Raw genomic sequence first — 6,889 nt, 5'->3', positions numbered from 1 at the left:
TCCTACTTTGCTGAGCTGTTTTTTCCAGGCAGGTGGTCTCCTGCTGGTTCCCCAGCCCTGGCAGGACTTTTCCTTCCCCTGGATGAACTCGTGAGGTTTCTGTTGGCCCATCCCACTGGTGCTGGTCAGGATGTGCCCTCCACATCCTGTGGTTTCTCCTGGAAAACTCCCAGTGCCTTGGCCAGAGCTCAGTGCAGTGAGGGCTCTGCTCCCTGCAGGGGTAACACCAGTGACAAACCAGCACTGGGGCAACTCCCGACGAGTTGGGGAGGTCCTGGTTTTTGGCAAGTTTAGAGGACAACATTTGCCCCAGCACCATGTGAGGGTGGACAAGAGCCCGTTCTGAAGGTGCACGGGGCCGTGGGGACATGGGGCAGTGGTGGCTCAGGTGGCTCCAGGTGACAACTCCTGCACCAAAGTCCATCCACTCCCAGGTTCCTCCATGGAGGAGCCCCAAAGGAAGAGGCACTTTCCCTTGTTTACCTGCAGAGTAGCCATGAGCCCAGTAGGGAGAGCTGGGTAATGAGCCTCAGAAGATTCCAGCTGAGCCTCAGAAGATTCCAGCAGAGCCTCAGGAGCCTCACGACGATTCCAGCTCTGAGCCAGGGCTTACTTGCTAATTTTGAATCTCTCCTTTGGGTGAAGTGTTCAAAGCAAACTAGTTCAATCCTGAGTGTGCCGGTGGGGTGGGTGGGTGCCCTGTGATGGGGCTGTTTGGAGATGGGCACGGGGTCCCTGCAAAGGCTGGGGGGGTTTGGGGAGTGATCCCAGCCCCAGCCATGTGTGGAAGGGTCTCTGCTCCCTCCAGAGCTGGCTGCAGAGTTACAAACAGCAGCACCCCTGAACTGCCACAGCACATCAGGGTCATGGAATCATGGAATCACAGACTGGCTTGGATTGGGAAGAACCCTGAAACTCATCCTGTTCCACCCCCTGCCATGGGCAGGGACACCTTCCAGTAGCCCAGAGTGCTCCCAGGCCCTTGGCTGGGGGCACTGGTTGGACTGCAGCTCCCTGGGCAGAAACCCCTCCAGGCCAGTGGCCATGCACAGCCCCAGCAGGAAGGAGCTGGGTGAGCAGGGACAGACTCCACGGCTTCAGCAAGTCCAGCACTGGCTGCACGGGCCCCAGACTGGACACAAACTCCAGCTCCCACCCATCCTCCTGCCTGTCTCCCTCAGCCCAGAACCTGCACCACCCTTCCCCCCACAGCCCCACCCCGGCCTCAGGCCACTCTCAGAACTAACGTTTAGTTAATTCCAAATAAATTATCGCTGTCCAGCACCATTTCCTTGTTCAGTTGTTGTGTACAACCTTCTTGGGACCTGCAGCACAAACGGTCCCGTTTGGCACCACCCAAACTCCAGATCCAGGGGTGGGGCTGGAGCTGCCACTGGAAAAGGTTTTCCCATTTTGCCCTGGCATTTTCAGGCCCTAAAACTTCCCTAGGCTTGAGCTGTATTTGGAGGGGGATCACTGATTTTTTACAGGGAAGTTTGGAGTTGGCTCCTGCTCTTCACGCCAGGAGCTGCCCCACAGACCCAGGGGGGCTGCACAGAGTCCACTCCCGCGGGGGCTGCAGAAACCCTCCGGCAGCAGGAGAGGGCTTGGGGGTCCCCTCGGGACACCCCGGGAGAGTCCCTGCCTGGCGACAGCGGGCACGGGGGGACAGCGAGGCGCAAACATCCCCCCCTCTGCAAAGGGCACAGCCAGCCAGGGGACAGGGACGTCCCAGCGCCCCCGTGCAGGGCTGGGGGCGTGGGGCAGGAGTTAATTGCGGGGGGGAGGTTTGTCTGGAAGGAGGGAGCGGGGACCTGCCTTCGCGTCCCTCCGCGCAGCACAGGGACCGAGGGTGCGGGGACAGCCACTGGCAGGACCCCAGGAGGGACCGAGGGGTGCGGGGACAGCCACCCGCCGGGTCCCCAGGGCGCAGCACCCGCAGGTCCCCAGGGCGTAGCGCCCGCAGGTCCCCAGGATGCAGCACCCGCCGGGTCCCCAGGATGCAGCACCCGCAGGTCCCCAGGATGCAGAGCCGGCAGGTCCCCAGGATGGAGCACCCGCAGGTCCCCAGGATGCAGAGCCGGCAGGTCCCCAGGATGGAGCACCCGCAGGTCCCCAGGATGCAGAGCCGGCAGGTCCCCAGGATGCAGAGCCGGCAGGTCCCCAGGGTGCAGCACCCGCAGGTCCCCAGGATGCAGAGCCGGCAGGTCCCCAGGATGCAGCACCCGCAGGTCCCCAGGATGCAGCACCCGCAGGTCCCCAGGGAGCGGTGACAGATCCATTAATTGCCCGGGCAGCCGCGGGGCGGGCGCGGCCGCAGCAGCGAGGCCACCGGCGCTCAGAGCTCCTCGCGCCCGCGCCGTTAATTACCAGCCGGCTCGTTAGCGCTAATTGGACTCTCCCAGGAAAGGAACGTGATGGAAAAAACATAATAAACAAAAAGTTCAGTGGCTTTTAACTTTGGCTTGTTGGAAAGCCCAGGGAGGGAAGTGAGTCAGCAGGGCCCAGACGGCGGGGAGGGGGACGCGCCCGCTTCCCGTCACCGTCACACAGCCCAAATCTCTGCCCAGGGCCGGGGGACGGCGACCGAGGCACGTGTCCTCAGGGTCCCTGGGCCCAGCAGTGCTCTGTGGCCAGCGCAGGGATGCTCCACCACAGAACATCGTGCCTGGCTCTGCTCGGGGGGCCGGGGGGTCCCACACACCGGAGCGACTGTTAACCCAAACCAGGGACTGTGCCCCCGCAGGGGACAGGGACCACTCCGTGCTCCACGCTCCACGTGCCACGGCCCCCCGGGAGCCACGGGAGCTCGGGCCAGGGCTGGGGGTATTTGGGAGCTCCCCCCTGCCCACGGTGTGTGCTGGGGCTGTGAGGGCACGGCTGGGGCTGTGAGGGCACGGCTGGGGTACAGCAGGCACAGCTCCTGGTTGCTGCCCTGGGAGCAGCTCCCCTGCGAATCCCTCAGCCTGTGCCTCACAAAACCTCCCAAACCTGGGAGGATGGACCTGCTCAGCACCACAGAATCCCAGGATGGGTGAGGCTGGAAGGGCCCACAGTGTCTCATCTGGTCCCACCTCCCTGCTTGAGCAGGGCCATCCCAGAGCACACGGCACAGGGTTGAGTCTAGACACCTCTGGAATATCTGCAGTAAGGGGACTCCACCCCCTCTGGACAATCTGTTCAGGGCTGGGTCACTGCCCAGCCAAGAAGTTCTTCCTCCTGTGCAGGTGGAACTTGCTGGGCATCAGTTCCTGCCCCTTCCTCTTGTGCCATTGCTGGGCCCCCCCGAGCAGAGCCTGGGCCATCCTCTGCCCCCTCCCTGCAGACCCCCCAGACCTGGGGGACGTCCCCTCAGTGTCCCAGCTCCCTCGGCCTCTCCTGTCACAGAGATGCTCCATCCCTTCAGCATCGGTGTCACCCTTTACTGGCTGCACTCCAGGAGCTCCACAGCTCTGCTGTGCTGCCAAGCCCAGAGTTGTGCCCAGCACTGCAGCTGTGCCTCCCCAGGGCTGAGCAGAGGGGCAGGATCGCCTCCCTGACCTGCCGGCAATGCTTCCCCGTGCCGAGCCGCCCTGGTGACGTGGCTGTGACAGCGGGCATGGCACTCGTGTGGAGCACAGGAGGCACCTCCTGGCCAGAAGGCAGCACTGCCACCTCCCTGCGCCGCCACCACCGCGCTGTCACCCCCCCTGCCGCCCTGTGCCAGCCCCCTGCACTGCCCTCTCCCTCGGTGTGTGCTCAGACCTCATTCCTCTGCTCCCGGGCCAGTCCAGAGTGCCAAGCCTTGCTTCCACGACTGCCTGCATTAATCCCAAAACAGGGGCTGGACCGGATCTTGGCAGGCCACAGGATCCAGTCCCTCTGCATTGTACCTCGGTCTCTTCTCTGTGCTGAACATCACCAGGTCCTTCAGCCTTTCCTTCTGGCCACCTTTTCCAAACCCCCGATGACTTCTGTTCCCCTTCTGGCTCCCTCTGGGCGCTGCTGGTCTTCTCTTGAGATCCCACTGGGACTCAGTGACAGATCCAGCCCCAGGGATCTGCCCTGTGCTGGTCAGACACCTGACCAGGTGCTCTCTAAACAGGTGCCTTTTCCAGTTTCCCTGCTTTGAGGATTGTTTGCCACAACCCCGTGTGGCCACACCGACTGGCATCACTGCCCTTCTGGTCTTGGCAGCGTGGTCGTGGGGGGAGCCCCGGTTACCCAGGGCTGCTGGAACGCTGGCATGTCCCAGCTTGCACATTTTGGGCCAGATCCCTCTCTTCCCATTCAAATGCTGAGAGAAGCTGGACAGCTGGCCCAAAGCCAAGAGCCACAGCAGCTGCTCACACTCTGTCCCCCCCAGAGGGGCAGAAAGTGCCTCTGAATCTGCCAGTGATGCTGGAATGTCCCGCTTGTCTTCAGCCACAGCTCTCACCCAGACACCTCCCTCCCTCTGCAGCAGTTCCTCCACTTCCATCACTTAATCAGAGTATTTGCTTTGGTTTGTTTGCTTATGGTTATATTTTTGAATATTTAAATATTTGCGCTACATTTTTGGTTATTTCACCTGACCCCTCCCCCTGCAGTCAGGAATCTTCCCTAGAGACTTTGGCTTTTTCCTTCTAATTTGATGGATGTTGTAATTAGGTTCCAGCCTGACTAACCCTGCTCTGTGTGGAATGGGAGGGGGTTGGTGTATCATAACCCCCCCTGCCAAATCAGGGCTGGCTTTTTCCCAGCTCGAGCTCCTCCATGACTCACCCAGTAAATCATGGACCCACAGAAGGTTTGGGTTGGGAGGGGGTGGACGAGTTAGTGTCTCCAGGTTCCATCCCGTCCCGTTTTCTACAGTCCTGGATTCAAAACTGGCAAGTCCCCCCCGTCCCCTCGCTGCAGCAGCTTTGGGTGAGGAGGGACCCAGCGAGGTCTCCCCTCTGCCTCCTCAGACCTCTGGACTCACACTTTTGGAGCCTGGAGGAGACATTGGCTGTCTCTCTCAGATGTTGAAGCAGTTCAGACACCTTTAATGTCTGTTATTTCCTCACACAGCAGCCGGGTTTGCTGAGATATCCACAGGCCCCTGCCCACCCCCTGCTCCTCCCCTGCCCCCAGCTGACTACTTTGATCTCAGAAAGGCCATTCCAAGCCTTCCAGCACTTCATTCCTGCCAGGCAGCTAAGCCTGGGCGTGATTAATGAGCAGTTCCGTGTCTCCACACCCACAAGGTGTTGCTGTGTGTGGGGACAAGGCTCGTAGGGAAGCAAGAAGGAGCAGGAGCCAACGGAGCTGCCAGATGAATATTAAACCCAAAGAGCTGCTCAGCAATATTTTATGTTTGTAGCTGAGTTTGACTTCAAATCCTGGGCAATGCAAGGACTCCAGGGAATTAGCATCTTCCCCCAGCATAAAAGCCTCATTTTTTATGGAGCACAAATGAGTTCTGGGCAGATGGGGAGGTCTGGGAGCATCTCTCTCTGTATTTGCCAGCTGATATTTCCAAGTGTCTATGGAAAGTTGGGAGGACTGTGAAGTGATACATTAAAAATTGTAATTTTTAAAATAGGAAAATAGATGGGAAAGGGCCTGGGAGGGGGGAAAGAGCTGCTTGTTTTCCTGCTGCATTGCGGCTGTGGAGTTAAGGATCTCCGTTAGGCTTTGCTGCCATAAATTAAGAAGCATCAAACAGAGAGAGATAAAAAGGCAAGGAAAAAAGTCAGAGATCTGACAGCTCCAAGTCAGGGCTCCAAGAGCAATCCCAGGCAGAGCCCACAGCTCCAGGATGGGGTGAAACCTGGGGCCAAGAGCTGCCAAGGGCTCACCCCAGAGCAGGAGGAATTTCGGGTGACCTTGGCAGTTGGACAGAGCCCAAAATCCACCACGGAAAACCCAGCCAGTGGCAGGGAAAGTTCCAGACTTCTTGGGGAAAAGCACAACTTCCAGAGGGAGAAGTCCCTGTGCAGGCAGCCACAGAGCCTTCCCAGAGGCACTGAGGAGTGGGGTCAGTGGGCAGCGCTCGGAAATCCCCTGGATCCTCGTCCAGGCGTGCATTCCCGAGGTCATGCTGAGCTGGGGCTCAAGAGCCAGAGGGTCCTGCCCATGCCAGTTCTCCCTGGCACTGCAGGGGATGGAGTCCCATCTCCTCTGTCACCCCACCAGCTTTCCCTTCCCTGGGTTCCCCACCAGCTTTACCTCCAGCATCACCAAACCTCCAGGCCATCACCTCTAGCTGCTGACCACCCCAGAACAGCTGCCAGCAGAGGATCCCATGGAAGTTGCAGTGTGGGATTGGGTAGGATGGCTGCTCTAGGTACATCCTGAAAAACAGAAGTTAATTTATTAAGCAGTTTTCTAACTCTGGGATAATTTCCCCAAGAAATGAGTTGAAGCTACAAGACAGAAGAGATCCAGTGTTGGGAGCAGCAGGAATACACAAAGATGCTCAATACCATAGGCCTGGGGAGAAAAACCTGGGAAAGGGTGTCCAGCCTGGGAAAGGCTGTGGTACATCAGACAGACAGCTGGGCACTTACAGGAATTACTGTGGGAGTGGAAAGGGCTGGTATTAACAACACCCAGATGTGATGAACTCAAAGCCTGCACTTTGCATGGATGTCTCCCACGCAGCTGGAGATGGGATAACCCCCACCTTTCACCCTCACAACATGAACATTGAGGGGCTGGAGAAGGAAAGGTGGCCCTAGAAGGGAAGGGAGCTGGGAAGGGGCTGGAGCAGCAGGAGGGGCTGAGGGAGCTGGGGGGGCTCAGCCTGGAGAAAAGGAGGCTCAGGGGGGACCTTCTGGCTCTGCAAGTCCCTGCCAGGAGGGGGGAGCCGGGGGGGGTCGGGCTCTGCTCCCAGGGAACAGGGACAGGAGGAGAGGGAACGGCCTCCAGCTGGGCCAGGGGAGGC

At 59.4% G+C, this 6,889-nt stretch overlaps 1 protein-coding gene across 1 annotated transcript in view; it reads left to right on the top strand.

Moving 5' to 3' along the window:
* The first annotated feature begins 25 nt into the window (after nucleotides 1–25).
* The window catches only part of LOC114071992, a 10,539-nt gene continuing 3,675 nt past the window's right edge, over nucleotides 26–6,889 (top strand). Inside the window, exon 1 of the mRNA XM_027909899.1 lies at nucleotides 26–35. The gene's annotated coding sequence lies outside the window, so the exon portion shown is untranslated. The remainder of the gene's footprint in view (nucleotides 36–6,889) is intronic.

The sequence above is a fragment of the Empidonax traillii genome, unplaced genomic scaffold, assembly GCF_003031625.1.
Source record: "Empidonax traillii isolate 1590-97213 ecotype Southwest subspecies unplaced genomic scaffold, ASM303162v1 scaffold2499:size23044, whole genome shotgun sequence".
NCBI classification, from domain to species: Eukaryota; Metazoa; Chordata; class Aves; order Passeriformes; family Tyrannidae; genus Empidonax; species Empidonax traillii.
This window is presented reverse-complemented; position numbering and strand designations above follow the sequence as displayed.